Here is a 24,901-nt window from a genome sequence, read left to right on the forward strand (position 1 = left end):
ACTAAAATCGTGACCTTTGACATTCCATAGGTTTTGCATTGGATGCATTATGGGGGTTTTGTCCGATTTGAACGACGGTTTTGGAGGGTCAATGAATATTCATGAGCAATGACGTAAAAAATACGCCAACTACTGTTTGTTGATTGGCCATCGACAAAATGTTTTATGTATTAGGACATGCATAAAACATTTCTTGCATTCCCAGAATTCCCTACGATTTGACCACGAAAATGGCGGTTGTATGAACTGCAACTTTCAAGTTATTCAATTACGAACAATGAAACATTTTTCTTTTAAGTGAATTTCTATTATAATAGAAGTTTGTCAAGTACATCTCAGTGAAGCAGAAAATCTTCAGGCGAACATTGACATCGAAGTGATACCCTATGATATCAAGAAAAGTAGACTCTAAGTAAAGATCCATTTTGTGTGAAGGTCTCTGAAATGATTGTGATGTGTTCGTCATTGCAGTGAGGGGCTCTCCGCATTGTCACAACGTATTACCCGGTTAACCCCCTACCCCATCCTCTTTTCTTTCTTCTGACCAAAGAATATTAACTGATTGAATGAACTCTAATATAAGTCATCGACGGTAATATTTTTTAAAACAATCAGGATTTTACCGTAGGTTATTTCATTAGAGCACATCTCATAATTAGGTGGTCTGTCAACGACAGATCACCTATTGTTTTCGTCAGAATTTTCTTTCTTTATTTATTTATTTATTTATTTATTTATTATTAGGTGGTCTGTCAACGACAGATCACCTGTTTTCGTCAGAATTTTCTTTCTTTATTTATTTATTTATTTATTTATTTATTATTTATTTTTATTTCTCCCCGTTTTTTGTTCATCGGTTAACTCAAGATCGGTTGTGTCAATTTCTTTCAATTTTGACACAGTCATAGGTCATTGTCATGAGACGTGACAGTAACCTTTTCAAGGTCATCAGGTCATCATGACGTCATCCAGGCGCCATTTTGTGAAATCACGTTATCCATCATATCTTCATGATGCATAAGCAAAGGTCATTCATATTCATATCACATATACTTCAGGTTAAGGGTCAACAAGTCATGTCATCAAAGGTCACAAAAAGGTCATGACGCGCACGTACGCGCGCGTCAAAATTTAAAAATGCTCAAAATCACTTAACTATTTAAGGTGAGTACGAATCAGGTCATTTTAAGCATTTCAAAATTTTCCGTCCGTAAGTGTCACCGCGCGCGTTGCGCGCGCTCATAACGCGCGGAAAAGGTCAAATTCAAATTGTTTACATGATTTAGATTCCTCTTACCGTAAATGACAATTTACATTAATTTCAGTCACCCTTGACCTTTCAAAAGGCCGTGAGCGCGCGTCAAAGTTCAAAATCCGCGCGTGCTGCTATGGGCAATATAATGCAAATTTGATCAAAAACATGACATTTTAAAAATCAAAATAGCTCTTCAGATAATCAATTGATCCCATTTTTTATATCATGGTTGGAAGAAGCATGAGTTGGAGATATGATTTCATGTGTCATTTGACCCTCAATTAACTCAAGACGTCATCATAATGGCCTCCAAACTCAAAATTTCAATTTGCATATTATGACGTCAGCAGATTTTTGGAAAATTGATTGTATCTCTGTAAATATTGATCAATTTTCTTTCGAATTTTGATATGTTCTACCTGAGAATATTCTCTACAAATCAGTCACCACAAAATTTCATTTTGACAAAGGTATCATGGCGTTTTTTTGCGATTAAAGGAGGCATGTCATTTTTTCACATTTTGCGTGTATTCTCTATGGGACATGACTTTTTCTCAAAACTGGATTCTACATTCTCGTCTTTCGCGAGCAATATCTCCGTCGTTTTATCTTTGTTTACGCTGAGCTTTGAGTATGTTGTAGCTGAGAAAATAAGCTATCACTAGTGTGCCCTTTATTTTTCGATCAGATGCCGGGATCATGCTCATATTTCACTTACAAAGTGGGATTTGATAATTCCATTTTCCGTTTACGTGTAATCTCTATGGTAAATGTTTTGGTATATCGGTATTACGCACTTGACTTCAGACCTCAAGGTCCCTGGTTCGAGTCCGGGCGTCTCCAACAATTTTTTTTCTTCACTTTTTTTCTTTTTGACCTTTCACTCTACCATCTCCTTTGAATATTAAAACACGTACAATCGCAAATAATGTAATAAACAACCATATTTACTTTATTATTACCCTATCATCACTTGATCCATTACTTTTTGCGTGTAATCCTTATGGGAGATGACTTTTTCTCAAATCTGGATTCTACATTCTTGTCTTTTGCGAGCAATATCGCCGTTATTTCAGCTTGATTTTTGTTGATTTTTGAGTATGTTGTAGCTGAGACTATATACTATCTAAATGTTCTCTCATTTTGTTCAGTCTGATGTCATCATGGTCTGTTGATGATAATCATCAACATCATCATGATCATCATCATCATCATTATCGTCATCACCATTACTATCAAGATCATCATCATCATGATGATCATTGTTTACATGTCTTTATAACTTCTCCCTTTCTCAATACAGTAACTATTTTAATCTATCATAAGACTTGAAGACAGACCACCTTATTCGTCTTCGTGACGAATTAAATTCTAGTTTATTTTTATTTCTCCCCGTTTTTTGTTCATCGGTTAACTCAAGATCGGTTGTGTTAATTTCTTTCAATTTTGACACAGTCATAGGTCATTGTCATGAGACGTGACAGTAACCTTTTCAAGGTCATCAGGTCATCGTGACGTCATCCAGGCGCCATTTTGTGAAATCACGTTATCCATCATATCTTCATGATGCATAAGCAAAGGTCATTCATATTCATATCACATATACTTCAGGTCAAGGATCAACAAGTCATGTCATCAAAGGTCACATAAAGGTCATGACGCGCACGTACGCGCGCGTCAAAATTTTAATATGCTCAAAATCACTTAACTATTAAAGGAGAGTACGAATCAGGTCATTTTAAGCATTTCAAAATTTTCCGTCCGTAAGTGTCACCGCGCGCGTTACGCGCGCTCATAACGCGCGGAAAAGGTCAAATTCAAATTGTTTACATGATTTAGATTCCTCTTACCGTAAATGACAATTTACATTAATTTCAGTCACTCTTGACCTTTCATAAGGCCGTGAGCGCGCGTCAAAGTTCAAAATCCGCGCGTGCTGCTATGGGCAATATAATGCAAATTTGATCAAAAACATCCCATTTTAAAAATCAAAATAGCTCTTCAGATAGTCAATTGACCCCAATTTTTATATCATGGTTGGAAAAACCATGAGTTGGAGATATGATTTCATGTCTCATTTGACCCTCAATTAACTCATGACGTCATCATAATGGCCTCCGAACTCAAAATATCAATTTGCATATTATGACGTCAGCAGATTTTTGGAAAATTGATTGTATCTCTGTAAATATTAATCACTTTTCTTTCAAATTTTGATATGTTCTACCTTAGAATATTCTCTACAAATGCAGTTAACACAATAATTCATTTTGACAACAATATCATGGCGTATTTTTGCGATTAAAGGAGGGATGTCAATTTTTCACATTTTGCGTGTATTCTCTATGGGACATGACTTTTTCTCAAAACTGGATTCTACATTCTCGTCTTTCGCGAGCAATATCTCCGTCGTTTTATCTTTGTTTACGCTGAGCTTTGAGTATGTTGTAGCTGAGACAATAAGCTATCACAAGTGTGCCCTTTATTTTTCGATCAGATGCCGGGATCATGCTCATATTTCACTTACAAAGTGGGATTTGATAATTCCATTTTCCGTTTACGTGTAATCTCTATGGGAAATGTTTTGGTATATCGGTAACGCACTTGACTTCCGACCTCGAGGTCCCTGGTTCGAGTCCGGGCGTCTCCAACAATTTTTTTTCTTCACTTTTTTTCTTTTTGACCTTTCACTGTACCATCTCCTTTAAATATTAAAACACGTAGAATCGCAAATAATGTAATAAACAACCATATTTACTTTATCATTACCCTATTATCACTAGATCCATTACTTTTTGAATGTGTAATCCTTAAGGAAGATGACTTTTTCTCAAATCTGGATTCTACATTCTTGTCTTTTGCGAGCAATATCGCCGTTATTTCGGCTTGATTTTTGTTGATTTTTGAGTATGTTAAAGCTGAGACTAAATACTATCTAAATGTTCTCTCATTTTTTTCAGTCTGTCATCGTAGTCTGTTGATGATACTCATCAACATCATCATGATGATGATCATCATCATCATCACCATTACTATCAAGATCATCATCATCATGATCATCATGATGATCATCATTGTTTACATGTCTATATAACTTCTCCCTTTCTCAATATAGTAAATATTATAATCTATCATAAGACTTGAAGACAGACCACCTAATTCGTCCCCATGACGAATTAAATTTCTAGTTTTAAGTTCAGTTCATAGCTTGATTACCGATAGTAATCGGTCGTAGATGTGGACCTGTTGTTGACTGCGCAAATGGCTCATTGCTAGTCCAAGCCGACGAGATCTCGTCGAGCGGTTTATGATTTTCAATTCGCCGGTGCTAGCCGGCTGTAACACTCCACCAAGAAGCGACTGCGTTTCCTGAGCTGGCGTGGCTATAACTTTACAGTGTGTTACTGTAAAGCCTAGTATACATAAAAAGTCATAGCCTAGTCTAGCCTGAATTTTTCTGTCTCTTTCGTTCGTTAGCCTCTGATTTGGGTAGGGTCGGCTCCTCTCTTTAGCCGACCCTACCCAAATCGGAGGCTAACGAACGAAAGAGACAGAAAAATTCGGGCTAAGGCTAAGCAGAGCCTAGATCTAGGCTAGGCTAGGTCTACCGTCTAGTCTAGATCTAGCACTTAACTAAGTATAAACAGCATTTAACCCCGCATCTACTAGATCTAGGCCTAGATCTAGGGCTAGATTCTAGGCCTAGGCCTAATGCATTCTAATAAAAAAAAAAAGACTAAATAAATGCCTGGTTTAGGTGGGTCAATGTGGAAGTTATGGAGGGGGGGGGGGGTGCACAATCATTCTGTGCCCCCTTATTCAGATGTGGCCTAGGGACGGGTCTAGATCTAGGTCTAAAAGCCCCCTAGTAGGGTCTAGATCTACTAATAATATTAAAAATGGGCAATTATATCTAAGCTTGTGTTATGCCAAAGCCTAGCAAAGACTTCCATAGCCATGGGTCTAGGCTCGTTTTGCTCCACTACTAGACTAGTCCTGCGCATGTGTCATTATTGTGATCCAGGTCCAGATTCAGCTTAGACTAGTTTGAATGTAGATCTAGGCTAGATCTACCAACAACAACAAAAACAAAACAAAAAAGGTATCTCTCCCCCCCCCCCCCCACCTCCCCTGATTTCGCTCTTAGTTATGTCATTGTGCCTTGTTTGAAATAATTCAATAATTGGTTTATTTTCAGGATTTTATGCCACCCCTTTTATGTTGGTGAGAATTCTGGATCCAACCCTACATATGACATGGATATTTCTTTCTCTTAAGGACATGAACAAAGTTAATAAACTGATAACTAATGCATGCATTTGATATTAGCAGGAACCTTACTAAGTTTCTGTTTTCTTTTAATTGTAGATCCTATGGAACAAAGAAGCAGATAATGATCACAGAAGTGCAACAAAGAGCACCAGGACCTGATCATCAAATGTTATGGTGTAGATCTAATCAGGAACAAGACACCTAAGTTGAACTCTGGCAAGGTATGTTTGTATGAAGTTCGAAAATATTCAGGCTGTATAATCTAAGCCCATGCGAACACCGCACTCGACTTGGACTATATACAAAGATTTGGGGAACTGTCATCTTGTGTTGCATTATTATCTTGTAATTCTCATTTATTCTCTAGCTGTATTTAGGTGACAAACTATGGTGTTGCTACAGTTTAATTCTCTCAGCATATTAAAAGACACACTCAAAGGCATTTTTTTCTAAATATTACATTATATCTAACAAACTTTTGTTCACAAAAGTCTAGCAAATAATAACTTAAAATAAATTGGAAATTACTTTTAGAATAATTGGAAATACATCTAAACCTTTACTCTTCTCTTTAAAAAAAGGCCCTATCACTCAAATAGACATACGTTTATCATTTTTTAGTAAAATTAAAATGCAAGACCTAAAAAAAGTGGGGATCGAGGTACTATTTTTGAAAATCCAATATAATGCAGCAGTTTTAATCTTATTTGATTTCTCTCTTTTTGTTTTGATTATTCAGGTTGTCCAGAAGATTTGATACCCAGGCTTCTTTTGTACAAGTCCCTAGTCCACCCTCATCTTGAGAACTGTTCCGGTGTCTGGGATCCCTACAACATCTCAGATGTCCAGGACGCTTCTTCACAATGGGGACCACAAGAGAAGCAGCAGTTTGACTGAGATGATCAGCACCTTTTAGTTGCCTACTATATCTACAACTACAAGGCACTCTGCAGGAAGACTGGGAATGGTGCGCAAGATAGTCAATGGTCTCTCCGCTCTTCCTTGAAAATTTTCCCACTGCACTACTTATAGCTATTTGCGCCCTCTATATAGCAAACAATGCCTAATCTGTGCCTGTTGGTCCCCCATGATCCTCTTTTTCTTATATTAATTGAGAGCTGATTTGATGAGATAACCACCTGTCAGTGACCTTGCAGGGTGGTCTTATCCCCCTGGCCAAACTAGTACAGACAGGCTTTAACAAATCACGAGCAGGAAGTACCATGACATGACCCTCCAGTTGCACCAAGCCAGAAGCGACATAGGTAGACAAGTTTGCATTTGCCCAACACTCTGTCCCAAAGTTAATGGAACTGACTTCCAGCAAATATAGTGCATGCTGACAGTCCAGAGAACTGCCAGGGACTACTTCTGAGGCATCTACTCTCCTTATTCCACTTAGAAACAATCTGTCTTCCTCACACCACTTGTAATCTTTAGTATTAGTTCATCTTCGTGATAGGCTACAACGCCTTTTGAAGATTACCAGAAGAAGAAGAAGAAGATATATCGAGGATCATGAAAGTAATCATTTGTTCTTTTAAATGCGTGTACATGTAACATAGTTTTTTGATATTTAATCTTAAGTCAAGTTCTGACAGCAATATGAGGGATATGCTGAACTGGATAGTAAATTGAAGGGGGGGGGGGTAAAATGATGTAGTTCAATAGTAAGACTGTATTAATATAATTAATATTAATAATAATAACAATATTAAAAATAGTAACAATAATGACAATGATCATGATAATAGCAGTAAAAATAATGATAATACAGGTAGTAGTAAAAACAACAATAATAATGTCCAATGTTAGATAAAGTACTCATAAAACTCAGTATATACCTGTGCTTTACATAATAAAATCGCATGTTGATATTATTGAATATTTTTTTCTTCAAAATCGACAGTAAATTTTTACAACTGAAAGATTTGAATTCAAGAGACAGCATCCCCCCCCCCCATCCATTTTCATCCTTTTGTTGATGTCATGTTGGATTTAAAAAGACTTTATAGAAACAAAATATGTTGATAAATGAGTTAATACTGCTCATTCTGTTCTTTTCATTTTCTTATTTTGTGAAATGTGATGATGCTGGTGATTATGATGATGTAGGCACTCTGTAATGATAATGCTGTATGACTGAGGTGAGATGGGGGCTGATGCAGTCTTGTGTAGAATCGAGTATGGTGTTCAACCTTTTGATGTTTGTTTTTATCTTGCATCAGCGAGATAGATTTAACCATCTTTCCTAATGAGAGAGAAAGCGGAAATGTAACAAGAGAGTGGGCAAGACTAATGAATAAATGCAGTATAAAAAATGGTTTACAATAAAGATGAGGGGGGGGGGGGGTTAAATAAAGAATAAGTCGATGCCGAAATGATGAAAGCATAGGTAATTTGGGTAATAGAGCCTATGGAAATGTCACTATTAGAAGGGGTCCCTGTATTGAAAATGTTACTGTTGGGGGGGGGGGGGGATTTAAAAAAAAAATCAGTGGCGACGAATGCAAGAATGAAAAGAACGAGACAACATTGAAATTTCATTGGGGATGGGGCACAATATGAAGATCATTGAAGTCGAGGTGAGAATGATTCATTAATTGGACACTAAAAATATGAAAATATCACTTGTTAAGTGGGCTAAATGATCAGTGCAATTTGTCTGATTTTAAAAATATCTAAGTTAATAAACGAAAGAAAAAAAAAGAGGTAAAAAATGAATTGAGTGAAATGGGGTCATTATTTTTGCCTTTTAACTGAACTGAATTTAAAAAAAATGTACTTTCCATCCTGGTGACAGTGAAGTTTGTGGCCCCAACTAAGTCAACCATTTAAAAGTCTCCCCCCCCCCCCCCCCTCCCCACACACCTCCCCAACTCTGACCTTTGTTCTACATTTATCCGGCCCAATTAGGATTCTGTCGATATTAACGCATGCGCATTGTCTTTTTTCATTGCGATAATATGCTAATAAGTGGAAAAGAGCTCATGAATATTCAAAATTTTAATTTAAATATTTTGCGCGCTGCGCGCAGTCCAAAATCCCCATTTCGCTGGTGCACTAAACATTTGTCGTCTTCATAGGCTAATACACGATAAATGGAAGCAGTGTGCACTTTTGACCCTCCAAAATCTCCCCATGGCTAGACGGATGCAGAAGCGGAGTTGCACCCCCCTGTAACAATTATAGCTAGCGCGGTGCGTTGTATATAGATACTTTTTTAAATTTTAAAACCACGTATTCTTGTTATTTTTCCACTCAAAACAGAAGATACAAATCATTCACAATTTTCCGCATAATAAAATCTTTCCAAAACTAAACAATAACTATTACAATGCAACAAAAAAAAGGAAAACATGTGCAAAAGAAGTACATTATAAAGCTTTTCATTTTAGAAATGAAATTACAGTAATGTGTAGATCAATACTTTTGTTTTGAGAGGAAACAAACTGTTTTATATTATTTTCTAAGACAGATTGTTAACGGCCTAGAATGATAGGAGTTCATTCCCCCTATTAAACCTACTTTGCAGAAAACCTCGCCACCCCTACCTGGCCACCTCATTCCCCTCCCGCCCGATAATATGAACAGCCTTTGTAGCCTAATTTCCCTAAAAGGATAAAAGCATTTCTTTCACACGTGTAATGCTTATTTATTTATTTATGACTAGGCCTCGACGTCCCTAGAAAGGGAGATTGTTCTACCTTCTGAAATGATTACGTAATGTTCCGCTCCGTTGAACAAACTTATTATCGTCGTGTTTGTTTTCCAATATTTTTTTTTTTTAATATCTTGAGGGAGGCCCAAAAGGACATTTTGGGTTATGCTCATTTTATTGGAAAAGGGGTTCCTTTTGCCGTAATCCCTATGTACCAATAATTATTATTCCTCTCATTCTCTCCCTCTCTCTTTCTCTCTTTCTTGATCTCTCTACCCCCTGTCCCATATCCCCAGTATATCCTCTCTCCTCCATGCACGCTCTCTCTCTCCCCACTCCCTTCTTTCTTATAAAGTTTTTTTTGCTATATAGGCCTATACAAACTATAATTATTATCATGATCATTATTATTATCATTTTCATCAAGAATCACCAAAGTTAATATGGGAAATCCAACCTAGCAAACAATTTTCAAAGAAAACAGAAACAAAATTAGAAAATCGGACTGTCAACAGTTTGAAAATAAAAAAAGCCATGAAATTGTAAAAGTTAAAATCACAATAATACTAAGGCCTACGGGTGAACTTCAAATTCACTTAATCGGTAATGTCCAGGGGGTGGGGAGGGGGGGGGGAATTCTTTTCATGACGGGGGGGGGGGGGGGAGACGAAAAACGAGGGAAAATCTGTATTTTGTTTGAATCACGGGGTACTAAAGGAATTCAGATTTTCTACAATATTTTCTAGTACATATTGAAGAATACTATGCGAAGGAGCGATATTTTTTTTTTTTTTTTTTTTTGGGGGGGGGGGGGGGGGGGGGGGGGTGCATTTTATTATTCTAAACGCTGCACTGTTTGGCCCTCCAGAGCCTAAAAATGTGTTGCAGTCTTTAGTCAGCTCCCGAAAATTTGAAAATCGCGCCGGCCAATAATTCGGCACGGGCCCCCGCCAACCCACCCAAACCCTCCCCACTGGATCCGCCACTGACCCCCCCCCCCCCCCCCCCCCCGATGGTAACACGTTCATGCAAACATAGTACGCACGTACAACCCGAAAGTCTATACTTATCCAGGTCAGCCAACTTGGTTGTGATCTATATCGCTTTGGCCAGGTATGTACGTGCATCCACAGTAAATGTATAAAGGCCTTTATTATACAGACCATGGACTTACCTAAATCGAAAACACTTAAAATCAGGATCCTCCCATCTACCTTCGTTTTTTTTTATTACGTTTTCATAGAATGCAATATACAATGCAATATTTTTCTACATTTTCCCGTTATATTTATCGAGTTCCTAATCTTTTTGGGGGAGTTTATGTGGCTAAGTTAATATCACAGTCTTTTAGCTAGGCTTGATGTACGTGACTGGGCCGAACCGGCAAGTTACAGTTAATATATCAAGACAAAGCATGCACATCTCGACTCTATTATAATTTTTCATGTGCCCAATATACCTATTTCAAGTCTTTAAATATTGATGAATTGCCTAACAATATTTTATTAGTGATAGTTTGCAACATTGAAACATTGAAACTGGAAAGTTGACATGTGTGTATCTGCCAAATCTGCCCTTATGCCAACCCTCTCTCTCTCTCTCGCTCTCTTTCCCTGTCTCTCTCTCTGTCTCTCTCTGTCTTTCACTCCCTCTCTCTCTCTCTGTCTTTCGCTCCCTCTGTCTCTGTCTCTCCCTCTGTCTCTCTCGTCCCCTCTGTCTCTCTCTCTGGCACTCCCTCTCTCTGTCTCTTTCGCTCCCTCTCTCTCTCTCTATCAGATAGAGAGAGAGGGAGCGAAAGAGAATCTATCTGTCTATCTATCTCTCTATGTCTCTCTCCACCCCCTCTCTCTCTGTCTCTCTTCCTCTCTCTCTTTCCCCTCCTATATTTCAGGCGTGTTTCTCTTGTTTCATTGTTTTGGTATGGGGTCATGAATTTGGTTCAAATGAACATATTGGATGCATATGCGATCCTACAATATTCAGTTATCGTTGTCGAGGTCTAAATGGACTCTAAATTTATGAAATTGTAAATAATAAACACATCATGTTGTATAGCTCCCTCTCGAGGTCAAGATATTAATTAAGCTATAGCTAATACAAGCTAATTAAGCTAATACAAGAAGTGAATTGGCAGCCTCTCGTTTGATCCATTATAACAAATTATGGCAAGCAGAATGGGACAATGCAGAACACGGTAGATTTTTATATGCTTTGCATAGCGACGTTTCAAAGCCCATACATAGACAAGGCCTATCTCGCAGAGAAGAATGCTTGATACAACAACTAAGAGTAGGTAACTGTAGTTTAAATTATTACCTTTTTCAAATTAACCAACACGATATACTGGTCTTTGTGAAGTTTGTCAGGAAGATGAAACAATTAAACATTTTATTTTCTATTGTACAAAATACGACAAAGATAGACGTCTCTTAAAAGAAAGGATTAAATTGAACAACCCCAATCTGAAACAATTATTGATGTCTAACCCAATTTTTACTCGTGAATTATTGGGTTACATATACGATACTAATCGTTTTAGATAGCTTTTAAAGCTATCAGGGACCCCCTTAACTTATGTCGATCCTGTAATAATATATAAAATGAAGTATTTGCGGTTTTTCCATGAACAATTGCAACTAACTCCCATCTCGCCTTTTATGTGCATTTTATGCAATTTTAATATTGCAGCTTTTTTTTTTTTTTTTTTTTTTATTATATAAAACCATATCACTATTAATTTCATTTCACCAAGGAAAGTCGCTCGTCGGCTTGATTTCCGAAGCCCACGCCAAAGCTATACACGAAATTGACTGGCGCAAATAATCTTTGAGATTGAAGAGCGCCATCTAAACGAAGAACCAACCAACCAACCTATAAAACAATGTTTCTTGACTAAAATCGACCGATTATATATTCCCGTTCGGAAATTATAAAGCACAACTACATATTCTGAGATTTTCATGGTCGCAGCTACCATTGTACGGCCGTAGGTATGAGGCGCCGTTTGTAAAACAATTATATAGACAAATTATATGTTATATAATCATTATTTAACAAATAATAACCATTATTTACATATAATGCAAGAAAATGTACATTTTTATTTGTATATAATTCTTAACACATTTTTATTATTTATAAATAATGACAAAGAACGTTTCATTATTTATATATAATTGCCATTATTTATAAATAATTACAATTCACACTTTCATTATTTATATATAATAAAAAGCGTATTTCAATTATATAATATATAATGAAAAGCACATTTCCATTATATAATATATAATGAAAAGTCATTTCCATTATATAATATATAATGAAAAGCGTATTTCCATTATATAATATATAATGAAACGCACATGTCCATTATATAATATATAATGAAAAGCGTATTTCCATTATATAATAAATAATGAAAAGCACATTTCCATTATATAATATATAATGAAAAGCGTATTTCCATTATATAATATATAATGAAAAGCACATTCCATTATATAATATATAATGAAAAGCACATTTCAATTATATAATATATAATGAGAGGCGTATTTCCATTATATAATATATAATGAAAAGCACATTTCCATTATATAATATATAATGAACAGCGCATTTCCATTATATAATATATAATGAAAAGCGCATTTCCATTATATATTAAATAACGATTGTGTATGCAAATGTCAATGGTTGGTAACGCCCATAATATGAATATTCATGAGCTTGACTGATATTATTATCCTCTATTCCAGGCACCTTTCCATTTTGTGTTCTTTGTGCATTCTTATCAGAAATCCTACGTGCGGTAAATAAGTCTCTGTATCACCATTCTCCTTCTTATTTGTATGCAGATTTGGTTATAATGATTGATAACTGTAATCATCCTCATTATTTTAATAAGAAATTTTTCTATCTGTGATGGAAGTTTTTATGTACGATTGCCTGATCTGAAGACAAGACTTTCGCTGCATGCATATTTAATGTATGACGTCACCCACACAGAGTGAGAGCTCGAGGTTTTCTTTGAAAGGTTGATGGTGAGTACAGCTGTAATTACGTTCAAATCTCGTAAATTGAATCATATTTATAAACATATCTGCTGTAGGTATGAATCTGCTGATTTGTCTGTACATTGTGAAGTGGTTTAAAATGGTTATATCTGATGAATTTAGGAGTAATCTACACTCGAACTTTTGATTCGTTATTTATCGTCGTGAGAATATTTCAGCTCGATTGCCATCGTCACTCCTTGATCCTTGGCCCAAACTTTCGGGCGAGACCCTCTCTGAAAATAAGATACGAGTATAGGGTCTATAGGCAGATCACTTCACTAGCGCTAGCTGCATCAATGATCCAAGCTTTTTGTTACTTTTAGGTCCAACTGTTGAAAAACTACTTTCATAGTTGGGTCAGAAGAAAGTTAATAGCTAACACTAAAAAGCATGGTCACAGTTGACATGAGTTGTGAACAAGCGCCAAAATTGGACCAGATACCGAGACAGTTAGACGAGTACGAGAGTAGAAAATTTGAGGCCTAGATCTAGGCCTACAGACCAGTAAATAATTGGACTACCTGTGAACAGGCGCGGATCCAGGATTTCTTAGGGGGGGGGGCCCAAATTTGAAATTATGCAAGCCAAATATTAGTACGTAATACTAATAGTGACACCGGCAGTGGCGAAATGAGCAAAAACCGGGGGGGGGGGGGGGGGGGTAGACAAAAAAATCTGCACCACCCCACTCTTACATGCAGGTTCCGCTAAACGTTTCTCTAAGTAGGTGGGGGGGGGGGGAGGTATTTACGATCAAGTAGAGCGTTGTGAAATTGGCGTGGTGTCTAAGGGCGAAGAACCTGCGGGGGTCAAGGGGTGGAACCCCCAGAAGCTCAGGGGTATAGGCATTTGATTGCGGTCAGATGAGCATATCAGCTGCATACCTTATTTGTGACACTGGCAGGACACTAATTGGCATCACCATTCTTTCTTTCTTTATGAATGAATTTGCCATTGTCCCACAAACGCATTAAAAAGTATGATTTATTAAACATTGAGGAAAAATCTCGGAAATTATGTCATTTCAGCAACATTTGTAAATCACCGGTAATCACCGGTATCGAATTAGAAATAAACCATGTTCGAATTATATTTGGGGGGCATCTGTCACCCCTCCCCCCCCCCCAAGTCCCCTTCCCCATCAGTACGCCAGTGCCCCTCCCCCCGATCTACACGTAACTGATCTCCCCTACCTTTCTTCTTTCTCTCTTTTCTTTCCCTTTCTCTCCTATTTTCCTTTCCTCCTTTCCTTTCCCTTCCTACTCTCTGTTTTAGGTTTGCTAGGGGGAGGCAAGGGCCTTTTGGCCCCCCCCTCCCCGATCCACACATTGTTGGCGGGATTAATCGCAACTGTTCTCCCCTTCTTATCACCCTTTTCTTTTCTTCTTCCTCTTTTTTGTTCCCCGTTAGCTCTCCTCTATCCCTTTCCCTTCCTTCTCCTTTTTTTTTTTTTTGGGGGGGGGGGGGGAGAGGGAGGAGGAGGCAAGGGCCTTTGCCCCCCCCCCCCGAACTACAACTTGTTGGCGGGAAAATTACAACTGATTTCCCCCTTCTTTTCTTCTTCCTCTTTTTTCCTTCTCTTTATCCCCTCTTTACTTTTTTTCTTTCCCTTTCCTTCCTTCTCTTTTATTTTTTGAGGGGGAGAGGTTACAGCTGGGAGGCAAGGCTCTTTCGGCCCCCGATCTCCTTCTTTTCCCCCTTTTCTTTTCCTCTTCCTCTTCTTTCTTTCCCTTTCTCTCCTGTTTCCCTTCTTTTCCTTCTATCTCTCTCTCTCTTTTTATTTTTTGCGGGTGGGGGGGGGGGGGGGGGCGGCCCCCTGGATCCGTGCCTGCCTGTGAATGTGATACTCTTAGTCGTACAGAGTCTCATAGCTGTCTAACAAATTAAAACACGATCCCCCCAAATTAGACTACACTGTATACAGGGGTACGTATAGTGGTGCCTGTGTGTTTCTTAAACTCTTTGTTGGCTTAGCCTAATTTGCCTCTGCTCTAGGCTCTATCTTTGAATTTTTGTTTGCTGTAAACACGATTAAGTTTTCTCTGTCATATATAGATCTAGGTCCATATCTATTTTGCGTTTTTTCAATTTGATAGAATGAACAGTTACGAGACATGCATCTAGATCATCTAGAGACTGTAGATCAACTAGATCTGGATCAAGGAATTGAATATAAATTTCAATGTTAGATAATGAAGGAGGGCTTTTTTGGTAAAGAGAAAATCCAAAAGAGAACAGTTAATTCTGCAAATGCTCATCAATGTTTTAATGATCATGCTCATTTCCTTTTATTCTAAGAATTAAATCCCCCCCCTCTCTTTTACAGGAAAATGTATGCAGAGACTTGTCGCAGTTAATGCAGTACCAAATGCTTGCTTTCTTGGAGTATGTGCTTGAAACAAGAATGTCCTGGAGAAAATAGACCACCACAAGAGAAGGTAAACATATTTACTTTTGATCTAACTTGATCTGTTTAGTTTTTTCAAGTAAAACAAAATTTTGAATAGGTGAGGTCAAGGTCAAACTGAAGGGGATGCAAAGGGCTGGTTTGAGAAGTATGTATTCATGGGATGGCTATGTATGAATCCACATGTCTACTAACACGTTGCTGAAGTGTTTCTCTTTTTAGAATTAACATTTTAAGCTCATGTGCAGGGGGAAAAGGGGGGGGGGGTCCAATACATGAAAAGGAACGACAAGCAAAAAAACAAAAACAATTGACCTTCAAATTTTGCTGAAAAAGTAATTGTTAAAGACAACTAAAATATTAAATAGTGCTATTTATTTCAAATTTGGTTAATATTTATTGAATTGTTTATAATTCTGTTCCAGGGATTGAGAAGGAGGGCTTCCTGTTGACAGATCAGGGGGTGCCTTGAGGTTCCACTCTTGATGTTCTGCCCCTTACCTGAAAGCGATGGCCTCTTGTGCCTGACATATTAGGAGCAAAGCACAATGGACTGGTAATTAATAATGAATATTACAATGGTTTTTTTAAAATCTGGTAAAGAAACAGATAAAGTCATAGCAACTGAGCCTGTCATGGCATTTCGAGTGACCAAACATTTGCTCCTGCAACGACTGCTCAAGGCTTTATTTGTCAAATGTGTAGGGTTAGGCCGAGGGTTGCAATTGGGATTGAGGTTAGGTGTAGGGTAAGGTCTAGTGTTGGATCCCGGGATGAAGTTCAGTATTTGGATAATAGTGTAGGAAATTGATGTTAAGCAAATGTCTTGAGGAACAAGTGTCGTACAATCAGATTTTCCAGGTGCTGGTGGAGCTGTATGTATTGATACTCATCATTGGCAGTTTAAAAATCTTCCTTTGTATTAGTAAACTAAAAATACGCTGATCCCCAGTTTGTGAAACGTGTATCTGATTTTTACGACCTGCTCTATTGTTTAGTGGTTATGTTGTAACACAAAATGAATTCTTAATCTTAATCCTGGATCCATAGCTAAACGTAATATTAACCCTAAAGCTAATCTAAAACCCTATCACAACTTGAGCAATAACCATATATCTTGATGAAATAAAGCTTGTGTTAAGCATTGGCAGACCCAAAGTCAGGTTATCCTAAATTCCTTTCTACATACTGCTATTGTACAAAGTTGATATTTAAGTACATCCCATTGCAAGTTCTAAAATTTCTGTAAAAACCTTACCCTGCTGCAAGATGATAGTGTGTGAAGTAAGTTGGCTCATAGTAGAGCATGAATTATTACCTGCAATTCTCAACCAATACACCCTTGCCACCTGCAATCCATCTCACTTTCATAATATATTCTTTAAACAACATTAACTGAAGTTCAAAATTTTGAATAGTGATTAAGAAAGGCTACAAAGAATTGTATTCTTTTTTCACACTCGTATAATAGAGGGGGAGGGGGGGGGGCAGCCTAGCAGTACAAGATCAAATTATCTTATATGATTATATCCTGCAAGTGTGATAAAGAAAAATATGTTTGTGTACTAAAAGTGAAACAAAAACAAATCACTGGAAACTTTTGGTTGTTAATAACTCAAAAGTTACACTCAAATCAAAACGAGGTTTTCAAAGCTTAAAGTTTAAGGATGTAAATTCTATGTCATTTCTATGAATGCTAATTGCTATTCTTAAAGCCCCACTGTCCTACTTGCTCTCTCTATATAGAAAACTTCCCCAATCGGTGTCTGTTGGTCCCCCATGATCCTCTCTTTCTTATGTTAGTTGAGAACTGAGTTGATGAGATAGCCACCTGTCAGTGACCTGGCTGGGTGGTCTAATCCCTTCTGGCCCAGTAGTATTGACGGTCTTTAAAACAATGATCGGAATGTTTGATTAGATCTTTTACTCAGACATGTAGTATATTAGTAATAAAATACATGTTTGGCAATATGGTATTTCATTTCAGACCATAATGAGATCTGGGATCTCTCGTTGGCACGGAAAATAAGGAATGTACTCCTGTTGAGCAAACAGTGAATTTATATAAAACTAATAGCCCTTTGAAGATTACTAGAAGAAGAAAAACAACAAGAAAGAAGAAAAAGAAATATACTTGTGATGTCAGCTTTAGATCTTAAAGTGCTTGTAACAATATTGGATTTTTTTTTCTTCTTTCAATTAACATTTTATTCATGAACAGCTGGCTTATTGGAATTGGTTACAAAGATACAAGTGGACTTGTCTGTAGTAGTTGCTGAAGAGGAGCAGTCAGCACAAGGAGCGTGTGCCTCCAAAACAACGTGGGAACTTCTCCCAAGTTCATCTCAAATCACAAGGCTCTTCAGGAATCAAGATGTAACAATGGAGGTTGAGAAGGAGTTTGCGACCCTCCTGATTTGGACTACTCGCTATATACATTCTCAAACAATGGATTGTAGCACTTCTGCACAAAACTCAACAAGTCATGATTGAGGAAAATGCAACAAATACTCAGTTGAGCATTGATTTATGTGACTGGTATTAGGGTAGGATTCAGCTTGGTAATTTTATATAAACTATGTCCCAAAAGAACCTCATTGGTCCTTATGGTTCCACGCCACAAGCTGCTCCCTCCCCTGTTTCGGTATACCGAACCCAGACTATCAAGGGATCAAATGAATTAAAATCCACACTTGATTACAAATGAATTGATCTTTTGAATATTGTCATCATTTCAGGGTGGTTTTGGTTACGGGTTAGTGTGAGCTTTCTGTGCGTAAAATTGAGGGTACTTCGTGCGGAGATCAGTGAATGGATATTTCATGTACAATGCAAGAGAGATGTCTATCTTCATTGGAATTCAGGATGTGAATTCCAATGAAGATGGCTTGTTTGTAAGGAGAGAAGCAAGATAGATTGATGTAAACTTAATGACATCAGGGAATGTTTGCCTGTATTGTTTGAATGACACGGATATTGAATAACATGAAGTTAAGTGGAAAGAATGGCATAATATATTCGATTTGTACACCATCCTATTGAATTTTTTTAAAATAGCATTATATGATAACATTTGTGCACAGGTCTATGGAAAACCAGTAAGTGGCATATACAATAAGATCATTTACCGCAGCTCAAGGAATACCGTAGATATCACTTACCGTAGTTGCTGCTATTTGTGCCCACATGCATATTGATATCAAACAGTTGAAGCTAAAACTAATATAATCTAATTAACAGGGTTTTTTTCTCCAATTATCATAACAAGAGAGAAAAACATACTTTTATAATAACTTCCATTATTTCTTTATTTGATCCACGAGACCGAGTAGTCCAGCCCTTGTGAATCTGTATGTTCTCCAGATTTCATTGTCAGGGCCTATTAGGGGGGGGGGGGGGCGGATCTAGCTTTTTGCTAAGGGGGGGGGGGGGGTTGTCCCTATGACGATGCAGAGCATCGCCCACGAGCCGCATAGCGGCGAGGCGATTAACGCATTTATAAGATGGATTTTTAAATTTTTTTCTCTCTCGCTGTCTCACTGCATTATAAATTTTTCATTTTCACGACATCAACATCTCTCACCATTAAACAGTTCTCTCATTTCCTTTCCTTTCTCTTTTGCTCTCTCTCTCTCTCTGAACTCTCACGTTCTGTTTCCAGATTTTTTCCACATATGATTCCATTTATCCAACCATATATGCACACTAAAAAGAAAAGATATGAAGGGAATACTGTATATAAGATAATAAACATGTTTAATTTATTCATTTTATTACAACAAACTAATATGTTTACAGATTATAACATCGATGGTCAAATATTAAGCACAAATGACCTCATCTGCTACTTCCATTTGTAGATTACTTTTTTCTTTAAAAATTTAACAAAGCATACTTAGGCTAAATCTGAGCACTGTTTTTTTCTCCAGGGAATGTATTGTATCATGACCTGCACCCTTATTATAAAACACATTATAAAAACATGCTGATTTCTTTAAAAAAAAAAAAAAAATACCTATGACTCAATGATTGCAATTTTTTCCAGAGAAACAATAATACTGTACAATAGTATATAACATCCTTTAGTGTGATGGTTACTCCGTGGTCCACACACGCACAAAGGTATATCAGACCTTTTATTAACAGTTGCTTGTTTTATACAATATATAAATCATACTCATAGGCCCATTCCCAAATGTTATAATTATTATCAATAAACAGAAATTGATAAAAGATGACCCCTCCCCAAAACTCTTATATTCCAAAAGTTTGATCTTGTCTGACAGATGGTAACTTGAGTACTTGACTACATCTTATTTGCCCTATAGACACATACTTAAAATGGATGCCTTGGCAAAGCCTCAGTTTTATAAATGATTGACTTAGACTGCCGATGAACATATTTCTTGTGTATTTATCTACACCATTAACTTTTCTCCACATCGTGCTGTCAGATTGAGATGCTTTGGTGTGATATACTTAATGTTTTACATCATGTTTTTAATGAACTCCTACCTTGCTTAGTTATGCAGACATTGGGCCCTTTTTTTAAAACTTGCGATAGCAGTGGAAAGGATGTGCATAAAAGAAGAGGCGGGATATCCATAGTTACTACTACCATGTACTACTACAACATGGGTAAAATTGCATCATTGTATTATACCTTGGTTCCTGGTTACCTCTCCTTGGTAGTTTGAAAACTATGTTTCAGTACCGGTAATCATTGTAATAGTGTTTCTGTTTCATGGTGTCACTGGTGTGGTTGTGTGTATGAAGGCCAAATTTTCTACTTTCCTGCTTCGCCTGTCCACAATCACTAAACAATTTGAGCTGAAATACAGGGCCTTATATACAAGGTGATTAAAAAATTAAACATACTGCTTGCAAGGTGAAGTTACACGTACTGCTTGAAGAGAATTGTGAATGATATTTATCTATTGGGAGTTTGACCAAATCCAGGTTCAAAAATTTCAGCTTCGGAGGGGGGCATTACCCCTCAACCCCCCCCCCCCCCCCCCCCTGTGCGCGCTTTTGACTGATGTGTCCCCCCAGGAGTGGCGGAGCGTCTTCCAAAGTGGGGGGGGGCACCAACAAAATAGGACACTTTCTGGAAAAAAAGGGAATCTCAAAGCGAAAATATCCATTTTTTTAGACAATGGTATATACCCCTACATTGTGATTACATTTTCAGGGACGATTTCAACATTTGTTTCTCTTTATACACCATACAAGATATTGCTTAAGTATCAGTTTGGAGTGATGGTATGCAAATTGATTTGCGAGCGAGGAAAATTTTAAGTTTTGTGAGGTCGCAGTACAAAAAATTGCATCTTATTAAGAGGGAAAAACCCAATCCTGATGGGGTTATAAGCACATTCTCACAATGGAAGACTGAAAAGACCTTTAATAAGTAACGTAATTATATCATCTATAAATGCGAGCGAGCTTTGGGGGAACTTACTCTTAGTCGCTTGAAATTAGGGGCGCGTTTAATGATGAGAGGAAAAGGGGACACTACAGGGATAAGGGGAAAAGGAGCATGTGTCAGGTAAAAAGGGTAATTATCAGAGGTGAAAATAGGGCACTTCTTAGACCTACAGAAAGAGGCACTCACCAGGAATGAAAAAAGGCACTTATCAGAATGGGAATTCTCACGTGATTGGGAATACTTGATAACCCTATAGTCTTAGTTTCATTGACTAAAAACTTAAACTTTGAAAATTATATCAAAAATTCAAAAACTTAACCTTAGGTTAAGTTTTTGATGTTGACGCCGTCGCCGCCGTCACCGGAAAAGCAGCGCCTATGTCTCACTTTTTGCTCGTAGGTGAGACAAAAAGGGAGGTGCAGATTAGATTTTAATAGGGGCATTTATTGGAGGTGAAAGGGGGCTATTATGAGAATGGGGAAGTGGCTCTTATTAAAAAGAAAAAGAGGCACATGTTAAAGTAAACAAGGCACTTATGAGAGATGAAAAGGGGTAATTATGAGAAGGGTAAGGGGTACTTATGATCAGAAAAAAGAGCATTTATTAGGAAGGAAAAGGGGGCGTGTCAAATAAAAGTGGCAGTTATTAGAGACAAAATGGGACACTCATCAGAGATGAAAAGAGCACTAATCAGGAGATGGAGGGGGCACTTATCAAAAGTGAAAAGGGGCATTTCTCGTAGTTGAAAAGGGGCACTTACTAGAGATTAAAAAGGGCAGTTATGAGAATGGAAAATGAACACTTATTGCATAGAATAATGGGAACTTGTCGAAGGATAAGGGGCACTTATCAGAGGTGAAATGGGGAAGGGGCAATTTTACAAATTAATAGGGGAACTTGTCAAAGTAATATGGCACTTTACCTATGTGAAAAGGCCATAAAAGGGGCATACTGGGGGTACTTGAAAAAGTGGGGGGGGGGGGGCACTGACCCCTCCCCCCTGGCTAACAACATATCTCCGCCACTGGTTATGAAGTTTATAATACCAAGGTTTTGATACCCAGTCGCAGCTACAGCAGTTCATTGAAGAGGCTAAGTAGAACTTCATAGTCCATACTGTACATGTATGTCTGTTGAATGAAAAGAGAAGAGAATGAAAGTTAAACATTGATACCTACATCATACATGTATCTCTGTTGTAACATAAAAATGTCTTGCATGTACATTGTAGGCCTAGGCCTCAAATTTTTTCATGTGGAATCATACATAGCCATCCCATTAATACATACTTCTCAAACCAGCCCTTCGCATCCCCTCCAGCTTGGCCTTGACCTCACTCATTTCAAAATGTTGTTTTACTTGAAAAAAATAAACAGATCAAGTTAGATCAAAAGTAAAAATGTTTACCTTCTCTTGTGGTGGTCTGTTTTCTCCAGGACATTCTTGTTTCAAGCACATACTCCAAGAAAGCAAGCATTTGGTACTGCATGCATTAACTGCGACAAGACTAGTGTCTCTGTACATTTTCCTGTAAAAGAGAGGGGGGGGGGGGGGGATTTAATTCTTAGAATAAAAGGAAATGAGCATGATCATTTAAACATTGATGAGCATTTGCAGAATTAACTGTTCTATTTTAATTTGGATTTTCTCTTTACCAAAAAAGCCCTCCTTCATTATCTAACATTGAAATTTTTATTCAATTCCTTGATCCAGATCTAGTTGATCTACAGTCTCTAGATGATCTAGATGCATGTCTTGTAACTGTTCATTCTATCAAATTGAAAAAACGCAAAATAGATATGGACCTAGATCTATATATGACAGAGAAAAAAAGAGAGAGAGAGAGAGAGAGAAGGAAAAGAAGGAAAAAAGGAGAGAAAGGGAAAGAAAGAAGAGGAAGAAGAAAAGAAAATGGGGAAAAGGAGATCGGGGGGCCGAAAGGGCCTTGCCTCCCAGCTGTAACCTCTCCCCCTCCCCCCATCAAAAAATAAAAGAGAAGGAAGGAAAGGGAAAGAAAAAAAGTAAAGAGGGGATAAAGAGAAGGAAAAAAGAGGAAGAAGAAAAGAAGGGGGAAATCAGTTGCAATTTTCCCGCCAACAAGTTGTAGTTCGGGGGGGGGGGGGGGGGGCAAAGGCCCTTGCCTCCTCCTCCCTCCCCCCCCCCCTAAAAAAAAAAGGAGAAGGAAGGGAACGGGAAAGGGATAGAGGAGAGCTAAAAGGGAACAAAAAAGAGGAAAAAGAAAAGAAAAGAGAGATAAGAAGGGGAGAACAGTTGCGATTAATCCCGCCAACAATGTGTGGATCGGGGAGGGGGGGGGGAGGCCAAAAGGCCCTTGCCTCCCCCTAGCAAACCTAAAACAGAGAGTAGGAAGGGAAAGGAAAGGGAAATAGGAGAGAAAGGGAAAGAAAAAAAGAGAAAGAAGAAAGGTAGGGGAGATCAGTTACGTGTAGATCGGGGGGGGGGGGGGGGGGGGAGGGGCACTGGCGTACTGATGGGGAAGGGGACTTGGGGGGGGGGGGGTTGACAGATGCCCCCCAAATATAATTCAAACGTGGTTTATTTCTAATTCGATACCGGTGATTTACAAATGTTGCTGAAATGACATAATTTTCCGAGATTTTTCCTTAATGTTTAATAAATTATACTTTGTAATGCGTTTGTGGGACAATGGCAAATTCATAAAGAAAGAAAGAATAGTGACGCCAATTAGTGTCCTGCCAGTGTCACAAATAAGGTATGCAGCTGATATGCTCATCTGACCGCAATCAAATGCCTATACCCCTGAGCTTCTGGGGGTTCCACCCCTTGACCCCCGCAGGTTCTTCGCCCTTAGACACCACGCCAATTTCACTTAGAGAAACGTTTAGCGGAACCTGCATGAAAGAGTGGGGTGGTGCAGATTTTTTTCAAATTTGGGCTCCCCCTAAGAAATCCTGGATCCGCGCCCGTTCACAGGTAGTCCAATTATTTACTGGTCTGTAGGACTAGGCCTCAAATTTTCTACTCTCGTACTCGTCTATTAACTATCTCGGTATCTGGTCCAAATTTTGGCGCTTGTTCACAACTCATGTCAACTGTGACCATGCTTTTTAGTGTTAGCTATTAACTTTCTTCTGACCCAACTATGAAAGTAGTTTTTCAACAGTTGGACCTAAAAGTAACAAAAAGCTTGGATCATTGATGCAGCTCGCGCTAGTGAAGTGATCTGCCTATAGACCCTATAGGCCTACTCGTATCTAATTTTCAGAGAGGGTCTCGCCCGATAGTTTGGGCCAAGGATCAAGGAGTGACGATGGCAATCGAGCTGAAATATTCTCACGACAATAATTAACGAATCAAAAGTTCGAGTGTAGATTACTCCTAAATTCATCAGATATAACCATTTTAAACCACTTCACAATGTACAGACAAATAAGCAGATTCATACCTACAGCAGATATGTTTATAAATATGATTCAATTTACGAGATTTGAACGTAATTACAGCTGTACTCACCATCAACCTTTCAAAGAAAACCTCGAGCTCTCACTCTGTGTGGGTGACGTCATACATTAAATATGCATGCAGCGAAAGTCTTGTCTTCAGATCAGGCAATCGTACATAAAAACTTCCATCACAGATAGAAAAAAATTCTTATTAAAATAATGAGGATGATTACAGTTATCAATCATTATAACCAAATCTGCATACAAATAAGAAGGAGAATGGGGATACAGAGACTTATTTACCGCACGTAGGATTTCTGATAAGAATGCACAAAGAACACAAAATGGAAAGGTGCCTGGAATAGAGGATAATAATATCAGTCAAGCTCATG

General features: G+C 37.9%; 3 long non-coding RNA genes across 3 annotated transcripts; 2 read left to right on the forward strand and 1 right to left on the reverse strand.

Annotated features, from left to right (window-relative positions):
- Positions 1-351: 351 nt before the first annotated feature.
- On the forward strand, positions 352-6,640 carry LOC115928348. Its single transcript, XR_004066028.1, has 3 exons — positions 352-401; positions 5,624-5,748; positions 6,267-6,640. It is a non-coding gene; the product is annotated as an uncharacterized LOC115928348 (long non-coding RNA).
- Positions 6,641-12,869: 6,229 nt separating this feature from the next.
- On the forward strand, positions 12,870-18,364 carry LOC115928349. The gene is made up of 4 exons (XR_004066029.1): positions 12,870-13,234; positions 15,576-15,687; positions 16,082-16,212; positions 17,878-18,364. It is a non-coding gene; the product is annotated as an uncharacterized LOC115928349 (long non-coding RNA).
- A 3,680-nt stretch (positions 18,365-22,044) lies between these two features.
- LOC115928350 lies at positions 22,045-24,701 on the reverse strand. The gene is made up of 3 exons (XR_004066030.1): positions 24,580-24,701; positions 22,492-22,612; positions 22,045-22,214 (listed from the first exon to the last, which is right to left on the reverse strand). It is a non-coding gene; the product is annotated as an uncharacterized LOC115928350 (long non-coding RNA).
- Positions 24,702-24,901: the final 200 nt, after the last annotated feature.

The sequence above is a fragment of the Strongylocentrotus purpuratus genome, unplaced genomic scaffold, assembly GCF_000002235.5.
Source record: "Strongylocentrotus purpuratus isolate Spur 01 unplaced genomic scaffold, Spur_5.0 spur5_scaffold_21, whole genome shotgun sequence".
In the NCBI taxonomy this organism is placed as follows: Eukaryota; Metazoa; Echinodermata; class Echinoidea; order Camarodonta; family Strongylocentrotidae; genus Strongylocentrotus; species Strongylocentrotus purpuratus.